This window comes from Anabrus simplex, chromosome 1 (assembly GCF_040414725.1).
Source record: "Anabrus simplex isolate iqAnaSimp1 chromosome 1, ASM4041472v1, whole genome shotgun sequence".
Classification (NCBI taxonomy): Eukaryota; Metazoa; Arthropoda; class Insecta; order Orthoptera; family Tettigoniidae; genus Anabrus; species Anabrus simplex.
The window spans coordinates 1,764,552,966-1,764,570,814 of NC_090265.1; the positions used below are offsets into that span (position 1 = coordinate 1,764,552,966).

At 41.1% G+C, this 17,849-nt stretch overlaps 1 protein-coding gene across 3 annotated transcripts in view; it reads right to left on the bottom strand.

Annotated features, from left to right (window-relative positions):
- LOC136858756 (glutathione S-transferase 1-1) overlaps positions 1 to 17,020 on the bottom strand; it is a 53,376-nt gene extending 36,356 nt beyond the window's left edge. The window contains exons 1-2 of one of the 3 annotated variants that reach the window (XM_067138529.2): positions 16,804 to 16,885; positions 2,729 to 2,908 (exon numbers count right to left, since the gene is read on the bottom strand). The gene's annotated coding sequence lies outside the window, so the exon portion shown is untranslated. Of the gene's footprint in view, positions 1 to 2,728; positions 2,909 to 16,803 lie in introns of all 3 variants that reach the window. The other 2 variants (XM_067138530.2, XM_067138527.2) reach the window with 2 other exon arrangements.
- Positions 17,021 to 17,849: the final 829 nt, after the last annotated feature.

Here is a 17,849-nt window from a genome sequence, read left to right on the forward strand (position 1 = left end):
ATTTGTGTGTTGTACTATCTGTCTTGTGTAAGAAAACTATTGTGAGGTTATGTCACGACACGTCTGCTATATGTATATTAATATGACTTTATTTGGTGTAAGAACACGCAATAAATAGTGTATAAATATGATGTATAAATCCAATGTAATATTGTAAAACACAAGGTAATAGTCCAGAACAACGCATCTTTGTCACTAGTGGTTTGTAGAATGTTCGATCCATTTGTACATAGGTTATTGCAGACTCGAGAAGATTCGAGAATAACATGTTGGGTCATACTTTTCTAGAAGCCTGGCCAGGCAATGTATATAAAGAGGCAGTCTTGGGAGACGGTGTAGAGTTGTTAGAGAGAGTTGTTGGTGAGGAGTCATTAGCCGAACTAGGTGTGTGAACTGGTGTTGTGATTTTGTTGTGTTGGTAGTGTACCTGTCCAAGGCTTCAGTACATAAACAAGTTACCGTGGTTCATAAACATAATATTAGAATGGAGCACCTCCGATGAGCTTCTAACTCAGCCCGGTTATCGAAGTCTCACCTTCCCCTACTAGAATGATTCGCTAGCTGAGTCGGAGTAGCATTTTCGGGTCTGACTGGACCGTCCGATTGGGCGATAATCTTCTAATAATCTCTATAGTAATGGAATATTAATTATGAGAGGAACACTAATTCATTACTAAAGAGAAGAAAAACTATATCTTATATAATAACCTTACTATACTAGTGAAACACATCTTATCCGCATGGATATGCCATACAAACACTTCACATATGGTATTTAAGGTGATCTTGACGTTTAAATGTTCGGTAGTCTCTCTCTACACCACATTCTACGTTCAATTATTCCAAAATTAAGAGGCGTTCCCTCTCGAATTATTTACACTACTTCAGACTTAGAGAGGCGTTTCCTCTCGAATTATCTGCACTCTACACTTACACTTATCACTTTGCGCACATATTTAATTAGTATGGGCATACCCTGCTATAATTCTGTTTACCTGTCGAGAATTAATATATTCAAATCATATCAAGTTACGATATCCTATGGTCGGATGAACTGAAGTAAACGTACGTTTCTTATGTATACATTCCCAAATCTTTGAAAGTCGTATCACAACACTTCCCTAAATTAACCATTGCTGAATATGCAATATAATACACACGCTCGTTTCATTAGGATTCCAGAAAATATACCCACATGACATTATGTACAACGCTGCAATCCTGTATTACAAAAAAGAACATGGAACGACTTCAACATCCAACATCTCATTAATATAAAATTAGCACTTCCTGCAATAAAATATACAAACATATATGCCCTTTAAATACACTAGATGAAGTTAGAGGTTTCCATCTGTCGGTAGTAACAGTGAACACAAACTTTCACTGTATCCAAGGAGCGAACCTGGTTCTCCTGAGACATGAATATGCAAATCTGAAACCCTAGTCGCTTTAAATGGTTAAAGAAGAAATTAGTGGGGATCGTCCATCTAAGAATAACGGAGCTCAATCGACGGTGTCAATAATAAATAATAGCTTGAGTCATTGTCTCCAGGGGAATACGACAGACAATACTTCTTTACTCTTCACAGACAGAGCGAGCGGTCGCGCTGGTCTCCATCTCCTTTTACCGAGCATCATAAATAACTCCAGACATGGCCTGGTTCACTTTCAACACACAACGGGGCACCTTTTCTAGGTCCCTTTAAATCTATCCCTTCACAGCCGAATACATCATTCCTTTCCTGTTATTTACATCTCGTATCTACTTCCGGCATTAATTATTTTATCTATAGTACGGCATATTCCTCGCATTGATCAATTTAACTCGAAAGGGGCTTCATCTACGTTCGCAATGTCATATCAAACCACAGTCTGGACAGTAAGCTGTCCCTTATCCCCTGACACGCTGACAACAAGCCACTTGGCAGATGATCCTATTACATGGGTCAAGTTATTCAAGCAAATCCCGAGCTAAATAAGTACACAATGCATATTCCAATTTCATGTCTCAGTCGCAATCTCCGATGTCTTAAATTCTAAATGGGACTTTCCTATATAATTATGCGAAGCGTTCTAGTAACATATTGAGGCACTTGTGATGACTCCTGTAATCTAGTGAATCGGTGATGATCTGAGCCATTTATACAGAATATTTACGCCCTATTATTTTACAACACTTCACAGTTACTCTAGGGTTCTTAAATCTACGTCATGCATTATATTATAATCCCTTGTAAATAAAAAGAAATGAAATATGGTTGCCCCAAACATTGAAAAATTTCCTATAAAAACCCATCAAATAAAATGCTGTTATACCGCTGAAATAGCATATTGGCGATCGACATTACATCTACATGCAAATTTACTCTATATTTACACTAGGAGACCACTTTCAAAGCTACAAATAGTTGGAAATGTACTCAACCTTCAGGACACCACGAACACAGCTTATACCGAGCTCGATAGCTGCAGTCGCTTAAGTGCGGCCAGTATGCAGTATTCGGGAGATAGTAGGTTCGAACCCCACTGTCGGCAGCCCTGAAAATGGTTTTCCGTGGTTTCCCATTTCCACACCAGGCAAATTCTGGGGCTGTACCTTAATTAAGGCCACGGCCGCTTCCTTCGCACTCCTAGCCCTTTCCTGTCCCATCGTCGCCGTAAAACCTATCTGTGTCGGTGCGACGCAAAACAATTAGCAAAAAACACAGCTTACAGGAGGGCATACCCATGTATTTACTCTGCCCTCATGATGCGATCAGCGATGTGAAGTCCTTTGATCACCAACTGCTGAATCACGAACATGATGGCTTGATCTCGTGCGAACTCCCAGACGATCTCTGCTACACCAGGCGAAATTCCGGCAGGCAGCTAGATGTCTCGTTCTCTCCGACGTTCTTGTAGACTCCTTATGTAAATTAGGGGAATTTATGTCATGTGAATGCGTTAATTTATATTACCCATCACAGATTAAATATACGGTTGGGTCTGCTCAATGACACAAGCATCCCAACCTAATGACGGTTGTGTCCCCGAAGCCCGACATTATTCCCTTCTTATCTACCTATCCTTCTTATTGACAGCTACTCTATGTCCTGAAGTTCCACTGGTTCACTTAGTAACGTCACTGGTTAGGCCACTAATGTTTTAGCACTCTCGTATTACACACCAATAATTCAGGCATACTCTATTGCACTTAGTCATACGTAAGTCGAGCTCTCTACTGCGATAGGGATTGATCTAACGTGGCACTGCCCTTAATATGCCGACAATGAGCCGTTCATTCACTTTTCTCATTCACTTTCCTTATATTTCACATTTATATCGAGTACACTCGCTCCAAGCACTTAGTTAAATACATGCCTATTTATGTTAATTGAGCCGTCTTAGTTTAGGCATATATGAGGCTCGATGCACGACCTCTTCGGCACACGGACAGCGATCATCATGGTTTCGTACCGTTCCTACTATATTTGTTAGCGGCACAGTGTACGCGCAAACAGCTTACTCAGATTGTGGTTATTTCCTCATACATACACAGACTTTAATAAATCACGGCATTACACTGCTCACATTACAGAATGGTTTCTTCATAAAAGACTTACACACAAATCACGACGAACTGGTAACGAACTGACGTTGAACTGAAAATGAACTGGTGGTGCCCGTTCCTCAGCTCCTTACTATATAGGCGAGATGCCCTGGAGCTGGCAGTGGGGGAAAAACACAGCCCCTTCTCAAAATGTGCTCCGGTAATACGCAACGTAGAGTGACGAACAGGATATCAAATTGTAGCTCCTGTATTACCATTTTCACTGAGCGAATATTATTAAAATAGCTTCGTGGATTCTCAAGCAATCTTAAAAGCTTCCTTTTGTCTCTGTCGGTGAATGATGACGAGCGCTAGGGAAATCCTCGAGCTCGTTGCCACGGTTGGGACCCAACATCTGGTAACCATTAAGACGCGCCCTTGTTAGGGCGTAGCTACTGTTCTTTCAATTATGTAGAGCACTTCTCGGCCTCATAATTATGTGTAAAATTCTCGGATTCAAGTGAATGTTTGCACGTGACTCTCCGTTGAGTATTTCGCGATTTATATTAATTATCAGGGAAAAACAATTGAACTCGATGAGTTGGCAGTGGTGAATGAATGAGGGAAATACGGTATAATGTTAGTTCTCACGTTGGATGTACTCCATGAGCTCTGTTAGTGACCTAGATTCTCTGTCACGTGATAACGCGTCTCCTTTCATCTCGCTTGTGGTTGGAGTGTGTAAACTTCAAGTACCAGCGCTCCTGCAATGCCTCGCTGCTAATTACCGACAACTAGAGTTGGGTCGCGCGAGTCTGCATACTGCGAATCGCATCCCGGAGCGGGTGGAAAAATCCTAACTTGGACAGTTTTTACCGCAGAATGACGCGGAAAACGGCATATTTCATCTCCTGAGTATCATGACATACTATTTGTGACGCTGTGAACGGTCACAGTAGTTATAGTAATAGTAATCGTATGGCCTCAGCTACTGTGTGCAGACATTTCAATTTGACGCCATCTGGCTGTTTTCTCGTCAAATTCGACGGTCGATTTTACTCTAGGCCTACTAGATAGCAGACCGAGTAAACCGTAGCTCTCTTGAGTGTCTGTGGCTGATATTTAATGAATTTTGTCGGGTAAACACCAAATGTGTCACCAGAGATATTTTACATGCCGACATCGTACGACATGGAGTGTAGAATGGACTTTTCCCCGCCCTTCAAAAATCCGACTACCTCTGCCGCGTTTGAACCCGCTATCTTGAGATCCGGAGTCCGACACTCTACCACTGATCCACAGAGGCAGCTTGTTGGTAGTTGGTTGGCATGCTAATGTGGCAGTCCCCTGATTCTTCTTCTTCTTCTTCTTCTTCTTCGTAGCAGTGTTTTGTTCAAGATAGCAGTTCATTAGTGTGTGTGTGTGTGTGTGTGTGTGTGTGTGTGTGTGTGTGTGTGTGTGTGTGTGTAATTTGTAAATAGAACCGTGTACACAACTGACAGCAACTCATGTGTTCGTCTTTGTAGTTCCGACAATGTCACCAGGTTTCTTGTGTCGAAAAGAGGCGGCCCTACTGTACGCCGCTCAGTTAATTGCTAGGAATGTGATCACCGGAAATACAGCGCCTGTCAGTTTGACTTGAAGAGGAGGGACTGTTCTCCTAAAAATATTGCGTCATAACTTCCAGAGCGCATTGGACTCTATACGCGTAATATTAAAAGAAGCATTTTGACAGCTAGAGCTGGAGGGAGGAGCATTACACGGTGTTGCCAAATTCCTGCATTCCTTTCTCCTTCCCTTCGCTTACGCCTCACTTGTTCGTTCGTTCAGACCGCTGTGTTGTGTTGTACGTAACTCAGAAGTGAGATGTTTGGCAACTTTAAGAAACACGAGCTGGCCAGCAGGATTATCTCCATGGCAACAACAGTGGGTCCGCCAACGCTTCCATAGCAACCATACCCTACTCCCTTCGCCCCTCCCGGGCAGGCAGTAAATGTACCTCCGTCTAAGAACTGTCGGAACATATCTTACTATATTACGAATACAGTTCGAAAACTGAACCTAGGTCAATGTTTTTATCACTAAAATGACATTTATCAAGGGTGGTCGGCTAAACGGTGCCAAGTCGAAAGGTCTGCGCCAGGTAACTGAGGCCATAGATCATGATTATTATTATTATTATTATTATTATTATTATTATTATTATTATTATTATTATTATTATTATTATTATTATTATTATTATTATTATTATTATTATTTATATTATTATTATTATTCGTTATGCCCAACTAAGGAGCATGTGTGAACTTAATTAGCTTAACCTTTCTTCTTGTCTTCCCAAAATCTCTTTATCCTTTCGCTGTGCTTCTTTTTGCGTTCTTCCGTCCATCCTGTAGCTTGTCTTTTAGGCTGATCAGCAAATTTGTTTGTTTATGAGATTTCTGAATTTTTTTCTATCTTGCAAGATTTCTTCATTATACCAATTTCCTGAAGATCTTTGTTTATTTTTGTAGGCCAGTTGTTGTTGTTGTTGTAATTTTTTTAGATAATGCGATATTTAGTATTTTCTTTGTTAGCCTATTGTTACCCATCCTGATGAGGTGACCATAGAATTTTAATCTTCCTTTTCTGATGGTGTATGTGATTTTTTTCTGTTAGTTGATAGATTTCCTGTGATTTCCTTTTTATCCAAATATAATTTTCGCATTTAGGTCCGAGAATTTTCCTGAGAATTTTCCTCTCTTGTTTTCCGGTTTTTTATTTGTGATCTGCCACTAATTATCATATTTTCTGATGCGTAAAGGGATTCTTGTTTGACAAATGTATTGTAGTGTCGTAATTTTCCGTTTAGGGTTATAGATATGTTGTGGTATCTGCTCCAGACAATTTTGTACGCTTTTTTAATTGTATAATTCTTTCTTTGTTTGCTTGCTGATTTATCCCGTTTGGTTGTATAATGTCGGATAGGTGTTTTAATTTATCTACTTGATTTTCCCATATCCAGTGATTTGAGGATGGTTATTAAATTATTATTATTATTATTATTATTATTATTATTATTATTATTATTATTATTATTATTATTATTATTATTATTATTATTATTATTACCTAAAATCAAACAGCATGACATGTACATTGCTAATGATGATGTTTCTGCTATCGAGCAACGACGTTCACTACCAAAATTATGTAAGAACTCAGGATCACCATGAGTATGTCACCTGTTTTACAGTAAACATTAGTTTGGAATTAATCGGCACATCTATTGAAACGTCCTGAGTGAAATGTTCGTTCGTTCGTAATCTGTTTACCCTCCAGGGTCGGTTTTTCCCTCGGACTCAGTGAGGGATCCCACCTCTACCGCCTCAAGTGCAGTGTCCTGGAGCTTCAGACTTTGGGTTGGGGGATACAACTGGGGAAAATGACCAATACCTCGCCCAGGCGGCCTCACCTGCTAAGCTGAACAGGGGGCCTTATTGGAGGATGGGAAGATTCGAAGGGATAGACAAGGAAGAGGGAAGGAAGCGGCCGTTGTCTGAAGTTAGGTACCATCCCGGAATTTGCCTGGAGAAGAGGTGGGAAAACACGGAAAACCACTTCCAGGATGGCTGAGGAGGGAATCGAACACTCCTCTACTTAGTTGACCTCCCGAGGCTGAGTGGACCCAGTTCCAGCCCTCGCACTACTTTTCAAATTTCATGGCAGAGCCGGGAATCGAACCCGGGCCTCTGGGGGTGGCAGCTAATCACACTAACCACTACACCACAGAGGCGGACCTGAGTGAAATGTATTGTCTTTAATCATGACCTCAGAACAAGCTTTATTACGATTTGAAAAAGTAGTTTTATGCTCCGAGTACCTAATTTCTAGTATTTGTGAGATAGCCATAATTCAATCCATTGAGTACTATTTCAAAGATAATACACAAAACACTGCAAAAATAACATTCAACTTTCAAGTGGTCCATTTGACCTCGTAAACTCCGCTCCCCTTTCAGTTAACATTTTTAATGAGCGATATTAGGACGAAGTCCGCCCCTGTGGTGTAATGGTTACGTGATCAGCTGCCATCCCCAGAGGCCCGGGTTCTATTCCAGACTCTACCACGAAATTTGAAAAGTGGTACGATGGCTGGAACGAGACCCACTCAGCCTCGGGAGATCAGATGAGTAGAAGGGGTTCACTTCCCACCTCAGCCATCCTTGAAGTGGTTTTTTCCTTCCCTCTTCCAATTCCCCACCACTACCACCACCACCACCACCAGGTAAGCCCACTCACGCTCCAGGGCACTGCCCATCAGGCGGTAGAGGTGGGATCCCTCGCGACTGCGAGGGTAAAAATGACGTATGGCCTGAAAATAATGTTAATCAGAATCAGAGGATACTCTGTTTGTTTGTTTTTTTTTTTTTTGCTATTTGCTTTACGTCGCACCGACACAGATAGGTCTTATGGCGACGATGGGATAGGAAAGGCCTAGGAATGGGAAGGAAGCGGCCATGGCCTTAATTAAGGTACAGTCCCAGCATTTGCCTGGTGTGAAAATGGGAAACCACGCAAAACCATCTTCAGGGCTGCCGACAGTGGGGTTCGAACCCACTATCTCCCGGATACGAGCTCACAGCTGCGCGCTCCTAACCGCACAGCCAACTCGCCCGGTGGGGATACTTTCACTGTCCCTTTCGTCTTCGTCTTCGCTTGAGTACACACTACCTAATTTTATAACAATGTTATCCATTTGATCTTCTAATAGACTATTTTTGCCGATTTCATGGCATGCCGTTCAAATCCTTCCCAATCAGCTGGTGTCGCAGGTAAGACAGCATCTCTCGTCACTTGCTGTGGTTTATCAATGTCAAGTTCCTAACTATGTTCCCTTACAGTTCTCTTGACTTTTCCACAAGCTACCTCGGTTGCGTTAAGTTCACTCATGTACGGAGGTAGCCTTAACGCCTCATCGAAGCGATATATGTTGTCCTTTTTTTTAACTTTTTACAGTCTGTCAAAATCATCACAATTTAATTTATACTCTACGGATTTTGATTGCTTTTTACCGGGAGTACACAGTGAAGATTCTCAGGCAGAAATGTCTCATTTCAAAAAGCTTGGTTTTTTTTCATAAGTTCAGAAAATGGAACATAGTTTTTCTGTAGACATTCCATCATGTCTCGTTTCACAGCGTATAAGAGGGTGGTTTATTTTCTTAAACGCTGTTATCAGTGGGATTATCTATGTTATATTGCTTTTCTTTTTAAAGGAAGCAATCTTTTACTCAACCTCAAAACTGGCAACATTCATTTGCAGATGGTGATCACCCCCGACCATACCTGCTCTGTAAATTCGCTGTGAGTCATCAATGAATCCACTTTTGGATGTAGCATGGACGAGTATCAGCCTATTTGACCAAATAGAAGCCCCTTATAATGTCTCGTATCACAAAAGTGTCGAAAACGTCACAATTTAATTTATACTCTTTGGATTTTGGTTGCTTTTTACCCGGAGTGCACAGTGAAAATTCTCCGACAGAAATTCCCTTATTTTAAATAGTAGGCCTAGAGATGCTATACGCCGCCTGTCCGGATTCATATTAGAAGAATTTGGTACGCCCACTCACGAGAATTTGACTAGGTAGTTGCGAGACCGTCCGCCTCTGTGGTGTAGTGGTTAGTGTGATTAGCTGCCACCCCCGGAGGGCCGGGTTCGATTCCCGGCTCTGCCACGAAATTTGAAAAGTGGTACGAGGGCTGGAACGGGGTCCAATATGCCTCGGGAGGTCAACTGAGTACTGCCGGGATGGTACCTAACTTAAGGCCACGGCCGCTTCCTTCCCTCTTCCTTGTCTATCCCTTCCAATCTTCCCATCCCCCCGCAAGGCCCCTGTTCAGCATAGCAGGTGAGGCTACCTGGGCGAGGTACTGGTCATCCTCCCCAGTTGTATCCCCCAACCCATGCTCTGAAGCTCCAGGATACTGCCTTTGAGGCGGTAGAGGTGGGATCCCTCACTGAGTCCGAGGGAAAAACCGACCCTGGAGGGTATACAGATAAAGAATAAGAAGAATAAGAAGCACTTAAAATGTCCATTTTATAAATCAAAATCTTGCAAAATACGCACATTGATCTTCAGGAATAATAGGTATTACGATAATTATCGACAATTATTTGTCTTCATTTAATGTTTACACAACGCTGAATATCAAACTCCAACTTTTCAGAAAGATAATTCATTCCATACATCGCCCATCAAAATCACTATTTCCCTCCACAATCGTTTGAATTATTGACATCGCAATACTGAGTGTATTTACTTCTACCTTTGATAAAACCAAACCCGGCGAGTTGGCCGTACGGTTAGAGGAGCGCAGCTGTGAGCTTGCATCCGGGAAATTGTGAGTTCGAACCCCACTGTCGCCAGCCCTGAAGATGGTTTCTACGTGGATTCCAATTTTCACACCAGATCAATGCTGGGGCTGTACCTTAATTAAGGTCACGGCCGCTTCCTTCCCCTCCTAGGCCTTTCCTATCCCATCGTCACCATAAGACCTAACTGTGTCGATGCGACGTAAAGAATTGTAAGAATAAAATAAAACCAAAGCTCAGTCACTTATGATGTATTTCTTCTGGTTTGATATCTTCTCTAGTTGGTTTCATAATTACTACGCTGAAAGAAGCTTGTAGATTCTACACAGGATGCCTGAAACCTACCCCTGTTGAGAAGCTATACTGGGTGGTATGAATAAAACGTGAGTACTTACTCAAACTACATACTCATGAGCATGAGCATTTAGTAGGAGTATATTCTCAGTCCAAGTAGTATGTACTCCATTTGGTAAGAATAAAAAGATTCTCCTGTGATGGAGTAGATACTCAAGCGCACCGCCATGTGGATCGTTTGAAACTGAGTAGATACTCATGTTGTGTACGATCGTCAACTGTTATCTTGTTTGGTTCCAATCGCAACATAACCTCAACTGGATCCGGTTTGGTTTGTAACTTTGCAGTTTGCACTGATTGTTCGTTCGTGAAGTTCGTCGATATGGAAAGTATTCATCCGGTAACATTTTCGAATATATTGCGGGAACATGCGGTACTTTTTAGTAAGTCCCAACTGCCGGCGGTTCAGAAAGAAAAATCCGAATCGTTGGAGGCAATTCAAACGAAATTGATAGCTATGTGCGGCAAGAAAGTTGAGATCGGCACCATTACGAAAAGGATAAACAACATGAAAATGAGGGTGAAACAAAAGTGCGACCTAAACCAAACGGGGAATAAAAGGATAGTGCTGAAGGACTGGGAGAATATTATCCACGAGCTGTTGGATGGGGATACCAATCCAACATTGACACGAATTCCAGGTATGTTCCTAAAGTATATTCACGATTATTTTCTTGAACAGGTTTATAGAGGTTGTAGAAAGTTCAGTATTTTGTGTGCCAACACTACAAACTTTAAGGTTAAGATATTTATATTTATTGCTTTATAAGAACCAAATAGCACCTAGGCATTTGGTTCAGAGTACCGGGTTTGAATCCCGGGCCTGGGATTTTAGCTCCGTTTAATTCACTTGTCCGTAGAAAACTGAATTAGTGAATTAAAACGTTTTTCGTTTTTTTTTTTTTTTCGTAGGAGCAACTGCGGTTGGAGTAGGGCTTACTGAAGTTCAGCCACAACATATTCCTCCACCTGTAGTGGAATTTGTAGTATTGGAAGAGGGAGGAGAAGGAGGGAGTCCTGTAGAAATCGACAACTCTCCAAATGTAGCCACCCCTAAACGAAAAAGAAGTGTTTTGGATGACTATGAAAATGACGAAACCAGAACTCTAAATAACACAGACCTGCAGCGCTTGGTGCTGTTAAAGCAGATAAGAGTGTTGGAACTCACAGAAAAAAAGTTAAAATCAGAGATGAAAGAATGAGAGTCGAGTATATATATATATTTAAAAATAAATTGTTTTGCATACATTTTTGATTTTTTTTAGTGAACAATAAACAGAGTGACACTGGTACTTGCTGCAACTCAAACACCTTGATATATTATCTCTGCCAATTCATTTCGCCTAGCTTCACCATTCCACCTGATATTTGCAGCAGCTGCCATGTCATCCTCATTTCCATCTTCTAACCTTACATTGCCACCTAATGGTTGTAGTTCAGGGTCCTCATCCTGTAAGTACTTGGCAATATTGTGCAACACACAGCAACAAATGATCAGTTTTGGCACTTTATTTAAAGATAGGCGTACTTTGTGCTGAAGAATTGGGAAACGTTGTTTTAGTTGCCCAAAACATCGTTCGATCACAACTCTTTCTTTGGTAATGCACCTGTTATAAGCAATTTCTTGAGGTGTTTGTGGATTTCTGAACGGTGTCATAAGCCAAGGTGCAATACCATAGCCACTATCCGCTAAAAGTAAAGCATTTACCCTATTCAGACTTACTGTTGTCTGGACAGCTGAATTTCTCCAGACTCGAGAATCATGCACAGATCCAGGCCATGATGCATCGACACTGGTAAAAACTTCCTTGGCATTGCACGTTGCCTGTACAGTAATACTTGTATAACCTTTCCTGTTTACGTATTCATCACCATAATGTGTAGGCTTATTAATTCCAACATGAGTGCAGTCAAGAGCACCTACCGCTGCTGGAAAGTAGTACTTTTCCTGCCACTCTTGTTTCGCAACTTCAAATTCCATATCTGTTTGAGGAAATTTTATCCACACTGCAGCTTTAGCCACGATGCGGTCCATAACCTCAACAAGATTTTTAGACACAGTTGTTTGGTGGATTCCAAGATCTTCTCCTATGCCACACTGGAATCCTGGGTCACCTACCAATCTTAAAAATGCTTTTAATTTTACTATGTTTTTAACAGCACCACCTCTTGTTTCCAGTTTCTCCGGTCCAAATAAGTATAGGTTTAACCAGTCCACATTAACTTTGGAAAAACGATATAGACTTTTAAAATTATTAGAGTCCACATGTTCACTTCTCTCCTTGTAAATTTTTCCACGAGGCACCACATTATTAATGAACTCAGCCATGTTATTTCTCCTCAGAAGCTAAAAATTGGCATATACTCAAGCTTGAGACAACTATCAGCCATACTCAAAACAAAGTGAGTATATACTCATCAATCTGAGAAGGTACTCCCTTTTATTCATAGCACATATGAGAAACTACTCTCAGACTCTTAGGAAGGTGAGTATATACTACACCATCTCCATAACATGAGTATATACTCAGCTAGTGAGTACATTCTCAAGAACTTTATTCTTATGAAGTGGAGTATATACTCAGAAAAGTTGAGTACATACTATATTCTCATTTTTATTCATACCACCACTGTCTTTCTGGCGTTGCACCTCCGAGTATTCGTCGAGAAATAACTGCCGATCAAGAACGACTGTAGGTTGAGAACATTGAACCCCCCTCACCCGCTGTTTGGTCATCAACAATCTCAATCTAGGCTGAAATCCAGGAAAAGCTTCCTCCAGACATCAAAGCCCTTGAAAGGACCACCAGATAAGGCAAGACTTTCCTTGTGGAAATCTAAGCAGCAAGAAGGGATGGAGCCACGTGAACAACTTCCGGCTGGCTACAATGAAGACTGGAGTGTTTGGAGGTCCCTTAACCGATTAAGAACTGGTGTCGGCAGGGCTAAGTGCTCACTTAAGTTATGGGGCTTCACATCAGAGGACAGCAAGTGCGACTGCGGTGAAGAGCAAACAGTGAACCATATGTATCAATGTCCTCTCTGCCCATTTTCATGCTTAGAGCAAGATGTAATGCTTGCTGATGACAACGCGCTAAATGTGGCTCAGTTTTGGAAAAACACCATCTAGATACACAGTAAATTTGGTCAATTTCCTATTATTGTAAATAGTTTTATTATTATTTTTAACTGTATGATTAAGTATGTTTCTGACACGACTAAATAAATAAAAATTACTAAAAATGAGGCTAATAATGTTCTGCTTAGTGCCTTAGTTGTAGTATTAAATTGCATGAGTGGTCAGACGCCTAAAAAATGACAACTATTTCGACAACTCGGTACCACGGTGCTCCACCTATGTAATCATGATCACGACCATTTTAAGAAGTACTTCCTCTAATCTGCTTCTACAAAAATCGTGTGGCGCAAATGAAGTTCAGTTACGTAGGGTAGACGATAATCGAGACCCAGAGGTAGATCAAGGAGAGGAGGTTAGATTTCTGAAATGATGATAGTCAGGTTTATTTATGATTTGAGTGGATAAAACAAGATAAATATTTATTTATATGATTCTAAATCAGAGGAATGAAAATGCTAACTTCAGATAGAGGTATTTTGGATGGGGTACATAGTTTATTTTTATAGACTTATCACAGGAATAACAATCTAGAATGAAAACGATTTCGGGCCCTATAAGGTAGTAAAAGAAGAAAATATAATAATATAATCATAATCATCAAGAATATATCACTAAGGCATAAAACAATTATTATTGATCTGTAAGGTGCGATGGCACAGTTTTCGAGTTGCTGTCCTCCCAACCTGTGTCCGGGCTCTAATTCCGGCGACCTTGGGTGTGATGTTCAATAAGAACATCCCAGGATGACGAGGAGAACGTTCGGCTCTCTAAAGCCAATAGATTATATAATTTTTTAAATTAAAAAAACTACGTTCGGCTCTTGATCCTCGGTAAGGCCAATGCTAGAAACACAGCCAATTGAGCCAGTGACCACACACAATTATGGGAATGAAGAAAAGAAGATGAACCATAATATTTGCCTCCATCCATGAGCACAAAAAGAAATGAAGCTTATAGTTTTTACGTGACTGTTGATAGTGTTGATTACGTTGAATGCAGGGGCGGGCACGGGCCTTAAGAGGTCCCGCAGACTGCTCGCAAAAATAAATAACTTAATAAATAAAATAAATAAATAAGTAAATGTAGCCTGGTGTCACTCTGCACGGAAATAGTCAGGGCGGTTTTGGGTAGAAATGTAGAGGCTACTCCGCAAGGATTATTACATAATATGATTGTGGAAGAGAGATGTGTTCAATATGCATGCCAGGAACTAACCCGTCCGCTCCTAGAAGTACCGGTATATTTACTTTTATAACCAAAAATACTGTTTTAGACGCCATAGTCCATTGCTTATGCTGTACTCCCTCAGTATGTCGTCCTCTGTGGTATTTGGATTTCCCGAACTTACCTTCGTAAATTTCGATGAAAACGCTGGGACCACTAATGTTCTGCTTATTGGTATGTACCCAAGCAATGCGCACCTCGCGACAAAAACTACACCTATAGTCCTGGAAATAAAACGTAATTCTTGCTTGATGAAGGGAGTGATAGGCTTCGGCAGATTCACCAAAGGACAGAACATAGTGATATGTCAAATATGGTAAGTCTGGAGTCACCGAAGAATGTGTTCTTTCTCCTACATTCATACCACACGCACTCTTTCCCGCCTTGAACGCGACGACGGCACCTAAAAACAATTATTTTGCCTTTAACAGTACACAATTTGACACTGTGACCGCACTTAACGTAATACCTGGTCGTAGTCATTAAATTATGTCCTTCAAGAACAGAATTAAATTAGCCTGGTTCTCCTTAAAATCGCTTGAAAACTTGTTCACCTTAATGTCACAACCACCACATACAGCCATTGCAAACGAACAAGATACAGCTATTGCAAAGAAACAGCAATGATCAACACCAACAGCAAAGGGAAGCATGATTTCAAGAAGCAACAGTTGGCAGCATTGCCGTTCCCCCTCAGCGCTACAAGTGGATAAACTGCGCTACTAGTGGATAAACTAAGTATTACACAAATGACAGTCAACTCGCGTGCGCCACCTAGTGGTGCCTCGTGTTACTAACATTGCGGTAGCCTCTACAGCTTTGCCCGATTTTGTAGAATCAGTCGAAATAGTTCGTTTTATAATGTGTACGTAGAGGAATAATTGAAAATGGTGTATAGTCTCGAGTTCAGCGGCTTAAACAAAGGAGGGCTAAAATAGAACTTACTAAATGATATTTCTAATAATCTCACAATAATGAATAATACCTTTGTTTATGTAATTTGACATTAAAGTATCTTTACCTGTTGTGATTCAATTTACATTAGTTATTCATAGGTCTTATATTTTATTTTTATTTTTAAATTTCGTGTGGCTATTTCTAGCCGAGTGCAGCCCTTGTAAGGCAGACCCTCCGATGAGGGTGGGCGGCATCTGCCATGTGTAGGTAACTGCGTGTTATTGTGGTGGACAGTGTTATGTGTGGTGTGTGAGTTGCAGGGATGTTGGGGGTCTGGGGACAGCACAAACACCCAGCCCCCGGGCCATTGGAATTAACCAATGAAGGTTAAAATCCCCGACCCGGCCGGGAATCAAACCCGGGACCCTCTGAACCGAAGGCCAGTACGCTGACCATTCAGCCAACGAGTCGGACTATATTTTATTTGAAGGGGCCCGAATTTATATTAGTTATTCATAGGTTTTACAATTTATTTGAGGGGGCCCGAATTTATATTTGTTATTCATAGGTTTTACATTTTATTTGAGGGGGCCCGAATTTATATTAGTTATTAATAGGTTTTATTTTTATTTGAGGGGGCCCTAATTTATATTAGTTATGCATAGGTTTTACATTTTATTTGAGAGGGCCCGAATTTATATTAGGTTTTCATAGGTTTTACATTTTATTTTAGGGGGCTCGAATTTATATTAGTTTTTCATAGGTTTTACATTTTATTCGAGGGGGCCCGAATTTATATTAGTTATTCATAAGTTTTACATTTTATTTGAGGGGACCCGTACCACATTCGTTACGCCCCTGGTTGAACGCCAACCACAAGGACATGATTTTTCATTTCAAAAATCTCACGTGCGTTGCCCGGGATTCGAAGAATAAAAAGAAACGATTTACAGTATGAGCGAACATTACAACTATCAATGAAATGAAAACGTCCAGATTTCGTAAAAATAGTTGTACCGGTAGTAGAATAAATGCGTGTGGGCGGCCTGTTCTTTTGGTAATCCTCTCAACTATCAACGTTTCGGTATCTTTTCCTGACAAACTTATACGGCACTTAAGTTGGCGAATACATCGTCTTTCTTTGGATGTAATTCGAATGTCACCACCTTCCCAAAGTACGGTACTGTCATTAATTCTCTGTTTTGAATCCTACATCAATGGAGCTTAAGTCGTGATATTGTGAACTAGATTATTACAAAATATCATTGAGCAACATAATTTATCATGTATAAACTTACCTTAAGCAAAACAATGTGACACACGTAAAACTTAACTGAACTAACCGAATTATATTTCCGCTGCCCTTCATATAACCTACCGTGGCTCACAATGACTCACTTCAGCATAATTTGCTGGCTCTCCGAATGGTGGCTGCGGTGGGTGGGGACATGAAAGCCAATCGCACAGCGTCGGCCGAAGTTTACTCGCGGAGCGCCACAGGTTTTAGGTTATCTTTCGTGCTGGGAGCTGCAGCGATAAGAACGCAACTGTCTGACATTCCTGGAGATCTTCACTCGGTTTTACCTCAAGACAACTATTTCCTTAGTGTACCGGTATACTCTTTTATGACACATATCTGCATTTGTGCATTTCATATTTTCGCGATTGGTTTCAGAATTACTATACGTGTCGAATAACTCCATTGCCTTTACCATTTCCTTGTCCGGCTCCATGGTTAAATGGTTAGCGTGCTGGTTTTTGGTCCAGAGGATCCCGCGTTTGATTCCCGGCTGGATCCCTTAGCTCGGGGACTGGGTGTTTGTGCTGTCTCCAACATCACTGCAACTCCCACACCACACATAACACTATCCTTCACCAAAATAACACGCAGTTACCTACACATAGCGGATGCCGCCCACCCCCATCGCAGGGGCTGCCTTAGAACAGGTATTATGGCTAAAAATAGGCACACAAAATTATTTCAAATTAAATCCTTGACGCAAAAGACGGTGCAACAATTTTCTTGAAAAAATCTTAATTTCGATCAGGAATGAAATAGCATTTATATCAAATCACATCAGAATAAAGGTGCGGGAGACGAGTAGGCAGGGGCGGATTTATGGAATCGCCCAAGTCGCAATCGCGGTGACGAGGGCCCCTAGTTCCGGTGGGTCTCCAGATCACAATGAGAGGGGAACTGATACAAGTAGGAAAAGACGGAAAGACAAAAAAAAAGGGGGCCAATCCTGTCGAATACAAGAATTCCCGTATACCGTGATTCAAACTTTATTATAGCACTAGTAGTGTGTTCTCTGCTTTAAGGCCTGTATTCACGAACGCCAGC